Source organism: Helianthus annuus, chromosome 5, assembly GCF_002127325.2.
Source record: "Helianthus annuus cultivar XRQ/B chromosome 5, HanXRQr2.0-SUNRISE, whole genome shotgun sequence".
In the NCBI taxonomy this organism is placed as follows: Eukaryota; Viridiplantae; Streptophyta; class Magnoliopsida; order Asterales; family Asteraceae; genus Helianthus; species Helianthus annuus.
Genome location: NC_035437.2, coordinates 23,856,433 through 23,876,927, shown reverse-complemented (window position 1 = coordinate 23,876,927; position 20,495 = coordinate 23,856,433). Strand labels below are relative to the sequence as shown.

The 20,495-nt window shown below is 30.9% G+C and overlaps 3 long non-coding RNA genes across 8 annotated transcripts; 1 reads left to right on the top strand and 2 right to left on the bottom strand.

The window, feature by feature from the left end:
• LOC110891944 lies at positions 1-3,147 on the top strand. The gene is made up of 4 exons (XR_002565689.2): positions 1-122; positions 1,539-1,624; positions 2,122-2,212; positions 3,022-3,147. It is a non-coding gene; the product is annotated as an uncharacterized LOC110891944 (long non-coding RNA).
• A 2,400-nt stretch (positions 3,148-5,547) lies between these two features.
• On the bottom strand, positions 5,548-10,216 carry LOC118492313. Of its 6 annotated transcripts, XR_004893156.1 has the most exons (10): positions 10,199-10,216; positions 9,894-10,018; positions 9,331-9,398; positions 9,152-9,228; positions 8,418-9,068; positions 8,226-8,295; positions 7,191-7,583; positions 6,713-7,126; positions 6,029-6,084; positions 5,548-5,896 (listed from the first exon to the last, which is right to left on the bottom strand). It is a non-coding gene; the product is annotated as an uncharacterized LOC118492313 (long non-coding RNA). The 6 variants fall into 6 exon arrangements; XR_004893158.1 differs by lacking the exons at positions 5,548-5,896; positions 6,029-6,084 and having other exon boundaries at positions 6,535-7,126; positions 8,418-8,793; positions 9,004-9,068; XR_004893160.1 differs by lacking the exons at positions 5,548-5,896; positions 6,029-6,084 and having other exon boundaries at positions 6,535-7,126; positions 8,226-8,335.
• A 77-nt stretch (positions 10,217-10,293) lies between these two features.
• LOC118492315 lies at positions 10,294-10,967 on the bottom strand. The gene is made up of 3 exons (XR_004893161.1): positions 10,772-10,967; positions 10,408-10,670; positions 10,294-10,318 (listed from the first exon to the last, which is right to left on the bottom strand). It is a non-coding gene; the product is annotated as an uncharacterized LOC118492315 (long non-coding RNA).
• Between the last annotated feature and the right edge of the window lie 9,528 nt (positions 10,968-20,495).

Genomic DNA, 20,495 nt, shown 5'->3' with positions numbered 1-20,495 from the left:
ACAAGGGGTGAACAAGCTTTCTTCAACCAAACCCTAACTAGCTAGAAATCAAGCAATTGGAATCAGTCCCAAATCGAAATCCAAGCTTATTTTAGTGATTACCTAAGCGAAGGGATCACAAGGTATGTTAAATTTCATCTTTTGGTTACATCTTAGAATTTTGATGAACATGAGAAATCAAAATCTAAACTTGATTGATTGATATTTAGATGAAATTAGTAATGAAAACATGTCTAGGAGTAAACCCTAGTCAATAACTTGTTGAATCAGTGATGAAAATTATGAAATTGATAATTACCCATACATGCGTTAAGTGGGTGTTGTAATTATGTGATGAACACGAATTTCAATGTTGAAATAGTGTAGAATTGATGTTATGATACAAGTCTTGGTATTGATTATGAATGCTAGAAATAAGGGTTTGATTTAATGATTGAAACTTGGTTAAAAAGATTAGCCATGAACTAAATAAGAGGTATAGGAATCGTGCCCACTAGGTGCTTGTTAAAATGCCTAAACGAATGTTTATATGTTGAAATTTTGAAAGAAACACGTAATTGGCTAATTTGACTAATTTCGTGTGATATGGAATATTACGGGTTTTAAATATGATGGTGTATGAGAATCACCAAATAGAACTTGCATATATGTTAATTTTAGTTCTAGTTCTTAATTTGACAAAGATGAAGTTAAGAAGATGGTAAAATTAGGATTCATGTGATGACTTCTTGAAATAGATGATGTTTTTGACATCTCTTAGCCTACAATCACTGTGTTATAGGTTTCTAACCATTACCAAGAGTTTAATAAGGGTTATAGCCATGGAAATGGGTTGCATTTGATGGTTTGGATCGAATTTGAAAGGACCCTAAACATGATTTCCGTAGCTTTTTATATGGATTTTGACTAATCTTAAAAAAAATCATATAAAATCAACCGTTTATCCGATTTGGGTGTTCTATACCTTTTCGGAAAGCTTATGAAGTAAATTTTTACTTTTTTCAATCATAAGAAACAAATGTGGTTGTTAAATAGGTCAAAAATGTGAATTAAAACAGCTGTTCAGAAAACTTAAAAGCTGATTGAAAAATGAAAATATAGTTGTTGTGCTGATTTTATAAAAATCATATAAAATCATAGAAAATTCGTTAGAAGGTGTACCTTATATGCTTGAGAAGGTATTGAAGTTTTCTAAGATCCATTTTTGAACATGTTAATCTAGTTCGGACTTTAAATGGGTCATAATGGTCGATTACAGCAGCTGAATAGAAAATCGCTGCACATTAATAATGTTATCATTAATCCAGAAAAAGACATATCATTGCGTATACTTGTTTAGTCATTAAGTATTTATTGTTAGGAACAAATATAAGTAACTTGACTAATGGGTCAAACGGTTAGTGAATGGAAAGAATTATGGAAAAAAAAAGTTGTTGAATAAATAATATACGTTGATGAATAAGTGTGTGAATCCATAAGGTGTGATGGTCATGTTAATGGTTGACTAATCTAATCGTCTTGTGGATATGATATGGTAGTTTGACTCTGACAAGCTTGGTAGGAGCTTGGAAATGAACGGGTCAAATGGATACAAGTTCAAGTATGAAGCTCGCAAGGATGCAAGGTAAGTAAAGCTTACACCCAATTTAAGTGTACGTATTTATTTTATAGGTGATAAATATGACAATAGATTATGTTAAAAAAAATGGGTTCCGACATGAACCGAAATGAGTCGGAATAAATAAAAACGACTAAAACCATGGTTAATGGTAAAAAGAGGCAAAATGGTAATTTAGTCATGAATTGAGTAAGAATTTATAAGTTTTCTTAAAGTTACCTAATAGCGTAACTAGAAATGGGAAAAAGGGGTAAAAAGGGTAATTTAGTCACGTGATGACTAAATATAACTTGAGATTAAATGGATACCCACGGCGTAAGCCGAAATGGGTTAAATATGTAAGAAAAAAGAAATTTTGTGGTAAAATCCGGAATGGGTAGTTAAAAACCATGCTTTGAAACAAATGCGAATGTTTGGTCATATAGGCCAAATGGGTCAAATGGTGGTGATAACACCATTTGACAATATTGACTAACGTTGGTTGTTAAGTCGTATGTTCACAGGAGTGAACCGGAAGTGGATAATTGCGTCGCTATAAAGTAGCGGCTAATAAAAGCAAGGTATAAAACGAGTTTATATGTTGACCCGAGCCAGGTACGCATAAACAAGCTTTTAGTTAAACATACAATTCTTGGTCAATTAATTAGCGAAAGTCCTTCATTGTAAAATGAAGGATTAAAATTGACCAAAAAGCCCTCGTTGGGTAAACCGGGCAAACGAACCCTAGAGATTGTTTAGGAACTTGTATTATGATTATGTAAACCTTTTGATACGTATAAGAATATAGGCATAAACTTTCGTGGGTCAAATGCCTAAGAATAGGTCTTTTTAGTAAAATGACTAACCGAAAAGTAATACTCTGGATAATCGGTTTATTGTATTAATTCACCACAAAAATAGTTGTGGTGAAACATAAGTAGACATCTTAAATGTAAAAATGTGAAGTACGAAAAGAGATGAGTGAAATTGATGCTTAAATGCATAAAAACCGTTAAACGGGTCAAAATAAAGCAAGTGATTAAGATTGGCTAAGTGTTGGAAAATTTCAAAATAAACCGGTGAATGTAAACACGAATACAAACCTTGTAATGGAAGCGAAAATGCTAATTTTTGGCAAGCCCAGAATGGGTAAAAACGATAAGCAATGAATATTGTTAATAAACTTGTAGTATGATGTTAAAAGTAACGGGTCAAATAATCACACAAAGGATTTTTAAGTCGTTTGCTTATAAATCAGATTTTTATGCAAACCGAGGTGATAAACGGATTCGTAATTTAATTACGGAAGCGTGGAAAAAAAAAAGAATTACGCGAAACGGACTTGTAGATAAAAAGTTATGGAACTTGTTTATACTTGTTTTTAAGTTATCAAAACTAACCTTTAAGTTGGTTTTTGATGTTAGGTGAATGTAGCTACCATCCGGGTGTCGATCAAGCAATGAAGTGAACCGAACACTATGCAGTTACAAGCTTCCGCACATAGTTTCGTCGTTATTTTTAAACGGCGAACTCAATTACATTACGTTGTATTGTTCTTGAATTGTAAAAGTTTTAATAAACCCGTATTTTTCAATATATGTGTATCGATAATTACATATTTATTTTCGTAAACCATACGGAAACTGTTAAATAATAGCAAGGGTCTTACATATAATAATAAAAATTGTTCATACATTGTTAAAAAACAAGCATATCATAAGATTTCAATTTACTTTCCTAAGGCCCATGCTACGTGTCCTCCTCACTTGTTTATCAACTTTGAAAACCTGCACCACGTTAGAAAAAATATATTTTTGGGTTAAGAAATATGTTGGTGAGTAATTTCCTCCTTTTATAGAAAACAGTTTTATATTTATTTATTTTTTTTTTTAATATTTTCAACATGCACCTCAAGGTTAGTATGAAAATGGTCTCATATCATCAACATCGTCAAGATATCCATATATCCAAATTTACCAAACAAGAATACACAATCAAATAACAACTAAAATAAATAGACTCATGACCATAGCATGCATTAGTTTCAAGCTCCGAGTAGCGAGTCTAATACCATTGGCAATAATAGGCTACAACCCATGGCCGTTGGGAACCTAGTCAGCCGTGGATCCACTAGACACAATAGCATGCAATAGGCTTGGCATCAGATAACACATAGAATAATAGAATACCCATAAGACGTTCACATAATAACACTTAATCATAGCATGTTAAGTAAAACAAAAACTATAACGTGATGCACCCCAAAATTTGTAAAGTTAAAAAGGGGAAAATAGAAGAATATACTCACAGGTTACGAAGAATTGTTCCATGAGAATTACTGCACTAAAAGGAATGGATAGAATCTAAAAATAACAATCACCCTAAATATAAATCAACAATGACTAACCAAACGAAACGATAAAATCGAAACAAGTGATACGGGTTCTTGTTTTGGGGACTTTTATATAAAATATACTTGTGAAATATATATATATATATATATATATATATATATATATATATATATATATATATATGTATTAGTGTTCCTAACCCAACTTATTTATGAATTAAATTAAGTTATATGTTAATGTTTCAAAGAGTAATAATCCCAAAATTAATTATAACACTTTAAGTCTTGAATTATTATACTAAAATTCCAATCAAAGTTAATAAATACATTTTCAATTTTCAAAACCACTAATATACTAACTATAACTTTAAGTCTATACAAGGAATAAATATAATTTTTGATTAAGGATATGATTAACATACAACATCATGAATTAACATAAAAATTAACATAATCAATATATATGTATTAATTATATTTTTAGGAGTTTCCAACCTTTGATATTGTTAGATAATCCACCTAAAAATTTATATCAACAATGATCTTGTACATCCTATATGGAATGTCATTTGAGTCCAAATAATTATTTTGTAATAATTAAATTAGTCACTTTTAGAAAAAAATATATACATATATAGTGGAGAGTTCACATGAGAAGAAATTCTTTGTAAAAAAGAAGAAAGAAGAAATTTCAACGAATAAGAATGTTTCATTTTACCTCATTTAATGTATTTTTATTTAATTTTATTTTAAAAGTATACTGGTAAACTTACATAGATCATTAATTTGTATTTTTCCTCTTTAATAACTAAGTAAATTAAATTTGTAACTCCTTCTAAAAATATATATATATATATACTATTTTCAAATTAAAAAACAACTTAATTTTAAATGTAGGATAAATTACAATATGTGTAAGATAAATTAGAAGGTGTGAATGATATATTTCGAGGTGTGTATGATAAATTTCGACGTGTGTAAGATAAAATTCTATAGTGTTTAGGGTATATGTAGGAAAATTTTGATATTTGTAGGTTTTATAGATTATACGTAGGATAATTAATGATTAGTTGACTATTTAATTAAACAGAGAAAAATAATGAGATGTGTTAAATGAATTAGTAATTTACCATTATGTCATTTTCTTCTTTTTCTTCTTTTTCTTCTTTCAATAATTTTCTTCTCATTTGATCCTCCCCTATATATATATATATATACTAGTCGTTTACCCGTGCGATGCGGCGGGAACATATTACTTAGGTTAGTGAGTTTAGGGCTATGTACGGGGATATAGTTTCCGATGTGGCGTGCGACAATGATGGTGGCAGTGTAGCAGAACGTGAGGGTCGGTTGCGGCCTTCTTTAGTGGCGGAGATTCAGCGTGGTGCGCCGATTGGTGGTTTCATGATGGCTGGTGGTTATTGTGTGATGGCCGGTTACTGGCTTCAGGATAAAACAAAGAAAGTTGTGTGATTCTAGATTACAAAGGCTAATATGTAAAAGAGGAGTGTTGTATGGCTTTTAGTCGTAAACAAAACTTACTTGGTTGTACATAAAACTTATTTGATGACGATGAAGAACAAAGCAAGAACCAAAATCAACATAAACAACATTACTTACATTACATATAAAAAAGTAGCTTACACCACATGCATGCCACATGTTTCTAGATTCAAACTTGACCTGGAACTCCAAAGCTTTTATTCTAAGTCCCAGGTTCATAAAACATTACATAATTAAAACAGTAACTCCAAAGCTTTTATTCTAAGTCCCAGGTTCATAAAACATTACATAATTAAAACAGTACAACGCAGTGATGATAAAACCATGCTTCTTGTTAGCAGACAACGAGAGAGACCCTTTCCTGTAATGACGTGTAGATCAGTTTAAAAGTCAGGGCGCACGTTGAGGCGTGAAGCCATTTTCTGCCCCAGTTATTTGTCAGCCTGCAAGAATACCAGTACAAATCAAGTACACATTTTCAACCCATTTACTTATAAACAAGTCAATCGAGCCAAAATCAATGTAGTCTTAAAACATGTGACATTGTTTCGCATCAGGAGGTATAAGGTATGTACCTTCTAAATATATCTCCATCAAACAGGTATTAGATGCCACGAAAAACCTGTTAAAGCTTTTAGACGAAATAAAGTTTCATTAGTGTACCAAATTCAAAAAACTATAATACGGTAGTAAAGTATCTATACTTTAAGTTTATAACATTTGGAATATATTAACTGGGGTAACCTTAACTACAAAAAAACACTAAAAAGTTCTCTCTTATTTACCTTCACCTATTTATTCAATTGACAATAGTTATACACATGAGGAAACCTCCACCAATTATTTCAAGTGACAATAGTTATTATACACATGAGTTGTTCCGGACTTATTACTATCTAATTATAAATTGTTTTATTTAAATTAAGTCTTAAAAATAAAACATTTTGACTTTTAAAGTCAAACTTGCAGAGGTAAAAAGAAGTGTGAAAACCCCATGGGATGGAAGAGAAAAAAAGTATAGTTACTTTTTCATTTACATATTCTTATAAGCTTATCATTTTTTATTCTCGTGAGACAAAAAAAAGGTAAGATCCTAGTGTATTATCATAAAATTAACTTTTACTAATCAAGACCATGAGTTCGAATCTGCGAGATGAAAGTGGTTATTATTCGGCACTCCGATACAAGCTCTCGCCTTTAATTACACCTAAATTTATATAAATAATAGAAGCTAATGTTGAATAAAACAAAGGCAATACCCTTTGTCGTATAAACTGGATTTGATGATCCTCTTGTTAGGTAACTTGCTATGCATTCCACCAGCACTTTGTCGTTTATGAGTGCTTAGACGCCATAAAATGTATCGACGTTAATCACTTAGAATGTGGCAAGTGAAAAATACGACTTTTGTATGGACATCACTCTTTTATTCCATCCAATCACCTTGTTTATTCCATCAATCCTCTATCAACACATGACACTTTGATATTCTGAACATTGTCGGTGGATTACTCTTTATCTATATGAATACCAACCAGTTGCTTACTTGCAACCAAACAGTACCAAAATTCTTGGGCTTTTACCTCTCAAAGATTCACATTACTCTTTTATTAGGTGTATCATCTGGCCCATTGTCTTCATCTCTTCATATGCCATAACCTTTGACCCAGTTCCTGAACACAAAGAACCATCATCAAACAAAGAATTGAAATCCAAAGATTTTATAAGAGAGCTTACATCGCCCGACTCTTCTTTCTATTTGAGCGTTTCTTCTTTCTTTGATTCAACAGCGGCTGCTTGTGCAACGCCAGCTGCAGCAGCATCAGCAGAAACACCACCACCACCACCTGAAGCCGCGTTTCTGAAGCCGCACGCTGCAGCGTTATGGCAGCCGCACCCGTTGCATCTGCCAGCAGTCGTGCGCGTTGCGTTTGGCCACAGTGTTTCTGCAGCCGCGCTCTACGTTTCGGCAGCCACGCGCTGTGGCGTTAAGGCAGCCGCGCACTGTGGCGTTATGGAAGCCGTGCCGCTGCGTTTTAGCGGCAGCCACGTTGCTGTGTTTGCCTGCAGCTGTGCTGCGGCGTCTGGGCAGCCGCACGCTGCGTCGTTACGGCAGCCACGAGCTGCTGCCTTAAAACATTAAAACAAACTCAAACGGCCTACTATTACAACCCATTATAACAACCTACTATTACCACCCATTCACTGCAGCCACTGTTACTGCGATTCACTGTTGTGGCTGTTAATTGTGACCCATTAATCACTAAAACAACCAGTTTTACAACAGTTTTAATTGTGACCGATTAACTCTACCGCGGCTATTAACTGTGACCCATTCAAACTACTTGTATTATCTGGATGAGCGACAAAGCCATGAGCCCGTGAGAGAGAACCCAAATAGCACTTGGCTAGCAACCCAAGTTACTATACTTAAAAAACAAAAACAAATTACAATAATTTTGTTCTATAGTTTTGGGAGGCTTTTGATCTATAAGACAGATTATTTTCAGCTAAAGCTTGGTATTGTGACCCGTTTGACTTGCTAAAGATCAAACGTAACTTAAATGAAAAACCCAAACCTGTTATATCGGTTACGTTTATTGTTTTTTATATTTTTAACTAAAAAAATTGGTTTTTTAACCGGTGGTCGGTTAACCAGTTATAAATAACCCAAACCTGTTATATCGGTTACGTTTTCTCTACCCACCAAACCCGTTATTAACTGAACTGTTTTTTTTTTCAAAAACGATTTTGACCAAGTTTGAAAAATACCTTCAATGGATATAAGTTGTATATGTATATGATTGATTATCTTTGTCTCATGCGAACCAATATCTTCAAACTGAAAAAATAAACAAATAGGTGTTGCTTAGCTTGGGTAACTGTAAATTAGCAAGAGAAAATAAAACTGTTAGTGTCATAAAAGCCACTAATACAAGACTATGCAAACAAAAAAAGACATACCTGCAACAAGAAGTTATAGCTCAGCATCTACAGCAGTGCAACAGTAGGTTGAGTTTTTCTCTTCTTTGGAGTTGTTCTCGAGATCCATGCATATAGATCCACGCATATAAAACAAGCCGTATCCCCCCCCCCCAAAAGAAAAATTAAGTTTTAACTACCAAGACGGCCTATAAGAAGAACATATATTGAAACTGTCGGGCAGCAGAGTCTTAATCCAAACCAACACATGCCACCATAAAATTTTAGAGACCAAACACTCGATGAGGAGATGATCTGCGGTCTCGTCCAGAATGCTGCAAATTTAGCATTTCCAGTCTCCAACGATGGATTAACGCTTTGTAAATAATCATATATTAGAATTCCGAGGAATAGAACCCTGCATCCCATCACCAATATTTGGTGGCTCGTAAAAATATTTGTTGACATGAAGAAGGTTAAATATATAAAGTTTAAAAAAAGCAAAATAATTATAATGAGCATATAGAAAAGGTAATCCCTGGGACTGTAACCGATGACCAAAGTAACACCAGACCACCTAATGTAGGGCATCACCTAGCTAAATTATTATTAAAAGCAAGGAAATAACCTCGTTTCTCCTGGCTTGGGTCTCTTAGGGTCAGCAAATTGAACAATCAACGGCTGTTTACAACCCTAAAAAGAATGTAAATTAATGAATATCAACAACTGTTGGATTAGAATGCACAACCATAACAGACTTATATTTTCTTACTCACATTCTATAAATTCCATTTAAGAGCATTTTATAGCTGCCATTGCCACATCTCTATTTGAATATTCAACAAATCCACATCTGTCAATATATAAAATAAAAAAGAGGCATACAACATGTAAAAATAAATGATGGGCCATTCAGAAAAAACAAACACTGAGTCACAAAGTAATGAAGACAAACCGCGACTTTGCTTCAATCTGTCCCGCACAAGAATTGACATCATCAACTCGAACGTATGGCAAAAATATCTAGTAACAATATCTTTGCATTATTCTCGTGCATATATAAATTAAAAATGCACAACAAGCATGATGTTCTACAATATATCTAATAATCCCAAGGACCCAAACTCTTTTCTCAGATTTGTCATGCTTCCTAAAAACATATATTAAGACATGTTTCACTACTATAAACTTGGTTTTGAAAAGCGTGGAGCACTCTAAGATGTTTAGGTCCCAAAATATGAGGCGCGAGGCAAGAGATAAGAGCTTCACGTACGTGAGGCATTGCTCTATGTACAGTCGGACTCGTATTTCTCTCATCTCCTTTATATATTAGTCTTCTTATCAAGTAAGTCGCCATTCATAACGTCTTCTGCACGTATGCTTGTTTTCACAAACCAGCCTCTTACAGACTCCAATTCAGACCCATATGTGCATAACTTGTCACATCGCGCCTCAGAGGTGCTTTTTAAAACCAATACTATAGTTAAACACATAAAGAGAGAAAAAGGGATGGGATACCTCCAACAAAAAGGTTGCTGGAAGAGTGGCGCAAGGCCATCCACCTGAATAAACGCGATGTCGGAAACCGATTCACACCCAACATTATGTGCTTGTTTTCAATCCAAATAAGGGAGCAAAGAAACCTAATAAACTCAAGTTAGCAATAGTGAAATTAAGATTGGTTTGTAGTCAGAAATCCAACTCTTTTATTGGTAAACACAAATATGCTTAAAATCAACTGATGAGGTAAACTATTACTAAATATTTGTACTATCGGAAGAAAGCTTTACACTTTCTTGCCTGTAAATCCGTATAGTGATTACCTTCCCCCTTCAGATCTGCAATAAACAACTCTAAGATCGTTAAATAATTGAAAAAAAAATAAGATAGAAACAATTTTGAAGCACAAATTACCTAAACAATAACCAATGCTACTTGAAACCCTGTAAAAAAAATAGTTTCATCAACAAATATTTTAACCCGAAGTCATGCAATTCTTCAAATCTAATAATCATGATGTGCAAAGGCTTACAGTTTCATTCTTTCATGAGGTTAGTTCCCCAGGATTGTGTATCTCCACTGCTCCATCTTCATCACACACACGAATCCAACACCAACACACGAATCAGACACGAATCAAAAGCCGAATCCCCATCGGTACTAAACCAGACACACGAATCAAAAGCCGAATGTTGCAAAACGCCAATAAAAGCCGGAAAACGGAACCAGGAGGTCAGACACACGAATCAAAAGCCGAATGTTGCAAAACGCCGATTAGAGAAAAACCCAGTGGATCTTTTGTCAGATTTGAGAGAAAATGAACGATTCAACACAAATAACAAACATATCAGACTCGAATAACAAACAAAAACTTTAGATGTGGTTTAAAACGGTACCTAGAGGTCAACCCCACTGGATCTTCTGTCGGATTGAGAGAAAATGAACGATTCAGGGTTATTGAAACCCTAGATCTGGAAATCGCCTGGGAGAGAGAAAGCATGGAGTTGGGGGCGGATGAGATCTGGTGAGATGTGAGTTGTGAGAGAGATGAGAGAGAAGGAAGGGGAAAGGTGGATCCGTGTGAAAACAATATCACCCGTCAGATCACGATCCGTGTGAATAAGTGAAAGGAAATGGACGATGATGATGGATCCGGGTAAATGCTAAAAGTTTTGGAGGGGCATAATTGGAAGTGTAAATTATTTTGTGCTTTAGAGGGTTGTAAACCATGCTTTAGAGGTGTTTGAAGGGAATTTTTATGGACTTTAAGAAGTCCTTTGGATATGCTTTATAAAGTAGTATAGATATATAGGATAAGGATCATGTGAGAAGTAGTAGGCTATTTGAGAAACTTGAGAAGCATTCTGGACCACACATTTTCCTTAAGCAAAAAAATGAAAAAAAAAAATGTAAAAAAAATGCAAAATTATTTTTTTTTGAAAAATCGCAGGTTTTTCTTTAAGAATTTAATTTTTTCTTTTTTTTTAATTTTTTCTTTTTTTTAATTTTTCTTTTTTTTGGGATTTATACACATGTGTATATTGTTAATCTTTTTAACTATACATATATGTATATTGTCAATTATACATATATGTATATACATGTTTAAAATTGAAAAATAAGTGTTATTTAGGGTTTAGCATTAGTATTTAGGGTTTAGCATTAGGGTTTAGGATTTAGCTTTATGGTTTAGGGTTTAGCTTCAGGGTTTAGCATTAGGGTTTAATAATAGTATTTAGGGTTTAGCATTAGGGTTTAGCTTTTGGGTTTAGCATTAGGGTTTAACTTTAACTTTTGGGTTTAGCTTTATCTTTAGGGTTTGCATCAGGGTTTAGCATTAAGGGTTTAGCTTTAGGGTTTAGTTTTAGCTTTAGGGTTTAGCATTAGCGTTTAGCTTTATGGTTTAGAATTAGGGTTTAGCTTTAGGGTTTAGCATTAGGGTTTAGAATTAGGGTTTAGCTTTAGGGTTTAGGGTTTAGGGTTTAGCATTAAGGTTTATCTTTAGTGTTTATGGTATAAGGTTTAGGATTTATAACACATATTTTTTCAATTTTAAACATGTATATACATATATGTATAATTGTCAATATACATATATGTATAGTTAAAAGATTAACAATATACACATGTGTATAAATCCCAAAAAATTTTAAAAAAATAATAAATAAATAAAAAATTTAATCCTTAAAGAAAAAGCTGCGATTTTTCCAAAAAAAAAAAAATTGCATTTTTTTCACCTTTTTTGCATTTTTTGCTTAGGAAAAATGTGTGGTCCAGATTGCTTCTCAAGTTTCTCAAATAGGGTGGACTTCTCTTAGGATCCCTAACCCATATATATATATATATATATATATATATATATATATATATATATATATATATATATATATATGGGTTGAGTTCATTTCAGAACTCTAAATAACTACAGAACTTTCAGAACTCCTAATAAACAATCATTTTATGTATTAGTTTTTGTATTTAGGATCTTTTTATCATCTATTATATGTATTTCTTTGATTACATACATGTTAAAATTAGTTTACATATGTTTAATTGCCAAAAATATATATGTGTCATAACTAATTACATATATGTAAAAAAACTAGTTTACATATGTGTAATTATAAAATTACATATAAAAAAATGAGAAAATTACTATTAACATGTATGTAATCGTAAAAATACACATAATAAATGATAAAATTATGCTAAACATAAAAATATACAAATAAAAAGATTGTTTGTTAGGAGTTCTGCGAGTTCTGTAAATATTTATGGTTCTGAAATGATCCTGGCCCATATACATATATATATATATATATATATATATATATATATGGTTAGGATTTAGAGAAAACGCTCAAAAGTGTGAGAACGGAGAGAACGCTTATGGATCGTCCGATCAAAACAATCTATGGACTAGATTGGCGCGGTGGTATTTTAGTAAATAACACCAATTTTATTACGTGGACGCACGTCATTAAGGGTAAAAAGTAAAAAAAACTATTCCTTACATAAAACGCCATTGAAAACAAAACGCCAAATAAATACAAAACGCCAATTTTATCACTGGGTACTTTTTTCTGTGTTTTTATTTAAGCTCTCTGGCTAGAAAAACGCCATAAAATATGAAACGCCATTATATATAACGCCAAACTTTACATCCGAATAAATGTTATTTACATTTTGTGTTATAAAAATAACATCCCGCCTAACCTACGCGCCTAAAAAATTCTATAAATAGAAACGTCTCACCACCTTCCGTTTATCACACCAAAAAAACACAAAAAAACACACAGTGGTTGCTAAAAAAATTTACAACTCAATGTAAAATGCCAAAAATACAACGACAACAAACATCTTTTTCTTTTCTTTGATCCTTAGTAAAGTTCATCATGAAGCTTCATTTAATGATTTTTTACGCGAGTGAAGAAAAGATTTTGCTGCATGAGATGGACAAAATTGAAAAAAAAAGAAGGACTGATGACACCCATATGTCATACTGTCATCTTTGTTCCTGAAGAAGGTTCGGATGATAAGAAGAGACCTATACCAGGGGCAGATAGCATCCACCCACAGGGGGTCGCTCTACGACACAAACATCAACAACGACAATTCAACACATGAACAAAGAAAACAAACAACGCCAAACCCAAAACGCCATTTATTTGTCACATTTCTTGTAGTTTCAAAAGAAAAAAGAGACTGATGACACTGAAGATTTAAAATAATAAATTGCTTCTACTTTGTTTTTTTGTTTTTTTTTTACTTTTTTTTTATTTGTCTATTGTTTGTTTTGTAATGTCAGTTAATAAACAACAAAATAATATTAATGCTATAACGAAAAATATAATAAAATGCCAAAATTAGCAAATACGTGTAAAACGCCATAATGCCATACAAAAGCCCCCCATTAAACTACCAAACTATAATAAAATTAATTTGAACAACTAATATTATAAAAAAAAGAGTACAAAAATGTGCAAAAGAATATAAAACAAAAGAAGTCCAATAGTTATCTAACCGTCATTGGAAAACAAAACGCCATAATTACAGCCGTCAAAAGATTTGACGTGTTACACCATTAAAACAATTGAGTCTTAAAACAAAACACGGTAAACTGCAAATAACAGTAAAATGAAACGACAGAAAACATAATTACTAACATTTGTTATATTAAATTTATTTATCTTTTTCAAAACGCCATAATTACCTGACATACGCAGGAAAAAAAAGTCAATATAAAAAAAGACCATCAGAACCCAAGTTCAAACACGCCAAAAAAACTAAAATGCCACATATTCTCCAAAACGACAAAAAATTTAAAAAAATGGCTAAGGTTATTGCATGGAGGTTTGAAAGGAAAGAAAAAAGATTCATCATAAAGTTCGCTGACAGGAGAAAGGGTTAAGGTAAGAACAATAAAAGCCATGATGAGAATGAATGAAAATATTCAAAAGGATATACTGGCCCTTGGGGTTCCAAGAGACAACGATTGTAAAAGAACAAGAACTGTAATAAGAAAACTGGAGAGAAAGTTTCCAGCAGAAGATAATGAAGATGATGATGATATTGAAGATACACAAATACCAAAACTTAGCAGTTGGGTATTGCATAAGGAAGAAAGAACACTTGAAGTAACTTATAAAAACGGGGTGCAATATTCAAGACTAATGGAAGAAATGTTGAAGACAGGGTTGCTATCTATCATTGAACAACTCTGTGATTTAACACCTTCAAACGATCCAAAATTCAAGGATGAAGTAATATTCTTGAATAGGCTGCAGTAAAGAAGAGACGAGCTAATGACGTTATACGCAAAAATGAAATTTGATGATGAAGAATGCGAAGAAAGTGAAGAACAAAGTGATGGGTACATCTCCGATGTAATCCCACCTACGGAAGACTATTAGATTATTTTGATTTTTGACTTATTCTAATTTTTTGAAATATTAATCTATGGTAATAAATTATTAACACAAAAATACAAAACGCCAAAAAAAAACATGGAAAAAGCCATAACGCCAAAATATTAACTATGTGACACAAAAAGAATTAACTCAAAAAGAAGAAATCTGAGAAAAAACAATAAACGCCAAATAATTAATAAATCTAAAAAACGCCAAAATTATCTTGCACGCAAAAAATAAAGAAGCATGTCAAACGCGAAAACCGTGAAAGGAGAAGAATACTAAAAAGACAAAAAAAACACCTCGGTCTCTGATCAAGCCCCACGCCACGTGTTCGGCCAGGATGCGTTCTCACCGTTCTTACACTTTTTGCCGTTTTCTCCTGATCCCGTTTATATATATATATATATATATATATATATATATATATATATATATATATATATATATATATATATATATATATATATATATATATGTATGTATGTATATAGGGGAAGGTTCAAATGAAAACCACTAGTTATTGTGAAAAATCGAAAACTAATTAAAAAAGCCAAAAAAACATACAATTTATTTTTTATTTTTTTTTTTGCAAACCAAATTTCGCAGGTTTTTTTATATAAAAAAATTTCAAAAAAAAAAAAAATTGTGTAGTGCACATGTGTACTACAAATTTTTTTTTTTGAAAAAAAGTTTTTTTTTATATATAAAAACCAGCGATTTTTATAAAAAAATTGAAAAAAAAATTTATGTGTTTTTTAGGCTTTTTTTAGTTAGTCTTCGAGTTTTCACAATAAGAGTGGTTTTCATTTGAACCATCCCCTATAGATAAATATATATATATCCACTTTTAACGCGAAAACTAACTAAAAAACCACTTAACATCTAAAACACAACACAAAACCTAGATACATGATGTTTTAGTAATCTTCATCATATTATTTGTGAGTTTTTGGTGTGTTTTATGGTTGACACTATGGTGTTTTATGACTTTTTACACTTTTTAGGAAATTTGTACTTTCTGGCCAACTCCTATCCTATATATATATATATATATATATATATATAATATATATATATATAATATATATATATATACATACATATATATATATATATATATATATATATATATATATATATATAGTGGATGGTTGAAATGAAAATCACTTTCATCGCGAAAACTAACTAAAAAAGCCTAAAAAACACACAAATTTTTTTTATATTGTTTTTATTAAAATAGCTAGTTTTTTATATAAAAATACTTTTCATTTTTTTTGTACTGCACATGTGTAATAATTCACATGTGTAGTACACATACACATATGTACTATTACACATGTGCACTACAAATTTTTTTTTCAAAAAAAAAAACGGTTTTTTATATAATTTAAATAGCGAAAATTGGTATCCAAAGAAAATAATAAAAAATTTTAGTATGTTTTTTAGGCTTTTTTTAGTTAGTTTTCGAGTTTTCGCGATAACTAGTGGTTTTCATTTGAACCTTCCCCTATATATTAATGAATATATATATATATATATATATATATATATATATATATATATATATATATATATATATTTATATATATATATATATATATATATATATATATATATATGAGAGGGTTATCTTGAGAACGCTAAATATTGCGAGAACCGTGAGAACGAATGAAAAAACCAATCAAAACATTTTTTTTACAACCCTCGTTGTAATTATAATACAACATCAAAAAAAAGAAATTACAACATCAAATAGTTCATTTCCCTTCTCAAAATCACACTAATTAGATATTTTACACATGTGAAAATATAACAAATTTACACATGTGTAAATGGTAAACTTACACATGTGTAAATTTTCTATATTTACGAATTCACGTAAATTGAATGTGTAAATTTAATTTGTAATATTATATTAAAATAATAATGATAATTGTAAAAAGACTTTTTGAATGTGAATTGTTTTTGACAAAGTTCTCATGGTTTTTTATTCGTTCTCACGGTTCTCGCAATATTTAGCGTTCACATTTAAACCATCCACTATATATATATATATATATATATATATATATATATATATATATATATATATATATATATATATTACAGAACACTAACTATTGCGAGAACAAAAAAGAACAACTCTAAAACACTAAATTTTGAGATTTAAGTTTCATTTTTTTTAAAATTTTTTGTTTCTTACAATCATATGTGTATTATATATACATAAAAAATATATTTTTTTTACCTACACGTAGCTTACATACATGTTGGTAATTTAACCTACACATAACCTACATATGTGTGTAGGTTATACAAAAAGTGAAATTTTTCCATATTTTGTTTTGAATTCTAGTGTAAGAAACAATAAATATTAAATTTGCAACATTTTCATTTACTTTTTAGGTTTTTAGGATTGAAAAAATAGGTTATTCATTGTGTTCTGCATGTTCTCGCAATATTTTGTGTTCTGCATAGAACTTTCCCCTATATATATATATATATAGGGAGAGGATCATGAGAAAACTACATATATAAATGAGAAAACTCGAAAACTGGCTAAAAAAAACTAAAAAAAAGCTAAAAAACATACCAATTTTTTTTTTCCAAATTTTTAACAAAAAATCGCTAGTTTTTATACATAAAAAAAATTTCAAAAAATTTTTTTTTTTTGTTGTATTGCACATGTGCAATATATGTGATTATATGTGTACTAAACATGTGCTACACATGTGCACTATATCCGTAATAGTGCACATATGCAATACAACCAAAAACTTTTTATTTTTATTATTTTTTTTTTGAAAATTTTTTCCATGCATAAAAAGCTGCGGTTTTTTTTATAAAAATTAAAAAAAAATTTTGGCATGTTTTTTTGGCTTTTTTAGTTAGTTTTTTGGTTTTCTCATTTAAACTAGTTTTCTCATGATCCATCCCCTATATATATATATATATATATATATATATATATATATATATATATAGAAAAAGTATATCGTACATTACGGATTAACGTACTTCACGTACAACAATGTGCGTGATTTGTTCTATAACATACGTGATTAATGTTTTCAATATGCGTGATTATTGTGTTTCAACATGCGTGATTTTGGAATTTTGAGTTATGACGGTCGTGATTTTAAAATGAAAGTGCGTAATTACCTGTCGTACGTGATGTACGTTAAGCCGTAATGTACGTTAACCTTCCTCTCTCTCTCTTTCTCTCTCTCTCTCTCTCTCTCTCTCTATATATATATATATATATATATATATATATATATATAGATATAGATATATATATATATATAAACAGTATCAGGAGAGAACGCCTTAAAGTATGAGAACGGTAAGAACGATTCTCAGCCACAAGATCCTAGTAGTTTGTGGCTTAGATTGATGCGGTGACATTTTTGTAAATAATAGGGGCCTTGAAACTACCAGGAGGGGTAAAATAGGAAGATCCAAGCAAATGTGCACATGCTAATCACAAGTCATTTTCCCCCATCATATTTAATCGACAATAACTTTTTTATACGTGATTATTTTTCAAAAAAAAAAATACACCATAAAACTGAGCGTTTTTCTATCTTTCCAACGAGTATACTATTGATATACTTTTCGAAAAAAAATTAACTGGGTTTTATGGCATTTTTCTGAACTGAGTGTTTTATGGCGTTTTAGACTAGATATTTTCATGGCGTTTTTCTGAACTTGCTCCATAATAGCGCATCCCAGATAATAACGCATGCCACATATTAGAGCATCTGTTAGAGCATCTAGTACTAGAGCATCTATTATATTAGCGCATCAAACAATAGAGCATCTGTTGTTGCTCTATTCTGCATTGCTTGCATACTGCATTTGTTTACTAAGCCTACATTTCTAACAATGTTTTTCTGAACTAGGTGTTTTTATGGTGTTTTAACTAGGTATTTTCATGACGTTTTTCTGAACTGAGTGTTTTATGATGTTTTCAACTGAGTTTTTTCATGGCATTTTTCTGAACTGAGTGTTTTATAGCGTTTGGTATTTTTTATGGCGTTTTTCTGAATTGGGTGTTTTTATGGCGTTTTATTTGAACAGCCAGTTCATGTGAGTGGGTTTTTTGACAATATTACCCCTTAGTGTAATTTAGCATTAATGCCACATGTCACCACTAAAATCGTTCTCACCATTCTCACACTTTCACCGTTCTCTCTAAATCCTGACCCTATATATAGGGAAGGGTTTAAATGAGAACGCTAAATATCGCGAGAACCGTGAGAACGAATGAAAAAACCACGAGAACATGGTCAAAAACAATTCAAATTTAAAATTTCTTTTTACACTTATCATTATTATTCGAATACAATGTTAGAAATTAAATTTACACCTTCAAATTTACGTGAATTCGTAAATAAAGAAAATTTACACATGTGTAAGTTTGCCATTTACACATGTGTAAGTTTGTTATATTTACACATTTGTAAAAAATCTAATAAGAGTGATTTTGAGAGGAGAAATTAACTACTTGATGCTGTTATTTCTTTTTTTTGATGTTGTATTTTAATTACAACAAGGTTTGTATTAAAAAAATTCGGTTTTGATTGGTTTTTTCATTCGTTCTCACGGTTCTTGCAATATTTAGCGTACTCAAGATGACCCTCATATATATATATATATATATATATATATATATATATATATATATATATATATATATATATATATATAGGATGAGGATCATTACAGAAGACTAACTATTGCGAGAACAAAAAGAACAACTCTAAAATACTAAATTTTGGGATTTAAGTTTCATGTATTTTTTTTAATTTTATGTTTCTTACATTCATATGTGTATTATATATACATAAAAAACCATATTTTTTTAGCTACATGTATAGGAGAAGGATCCGTTAGAAACCACCCTTTATTGCGAAAACCACGAGAAGCAATGTGAACACAACCAAAAATACCTAAAAAAATCTAAAAAAGACACACAAAAAAATTTCTTCTAATATTTTTTTTATTAAAATCGCTACTTTTTGTTAATAATTAAAAAAAAATTGGATACCAAAAGTAGCGATTTTAATAAGAAGAATATTAAAAAAAATTTATGTGCTTTTTTAGATTTTTTAGGGATTTAGCTTTATGGTTTACTTTTTAGCATTTAGCTTAGGGGGGGGGGTTTAGTTTTTAGTATTTAACTTGGGGGAGTGGGGGTTGGGGGGTTAGGTTTTTGATGGTGTTGTGGGTTCATTTTGTTATGTTCACATTGGTTCTCGCGTGTCTCGCAATAAAGGTGGTTCTCGCATGACCCTACCATATATATATATATAGAGGGAGAGGATCATGAGAAAACTACATCTAAATGAGAAAACTAGAAAACTATCTAAAAAAGCCTAAAAAAAGCTAAAAAACATACCATTTTTTTTACAAATTTTAATAAAAAAATCGCTATTTTTTATATATAAAAAAATTTCAAAAAAAAAGTTGTTGTACTGCACATGTGCATTTATATGTGTACTACAAATGTGCATTATATCCGTAATAGTGCACATGTGCAATACAACAAAAAGAATTGTTTTTCTGAAAATTTTTTCCCATACATAAAATATAGCGATTTATTATAAAAAAAATATAAAAAAAAAACTGGTGTGTTTTTTAGACTTTTTAAGTTAGTTTTTTGGTTTTATCATTTAAACTAGTTTTCTCATGATCCATCCCC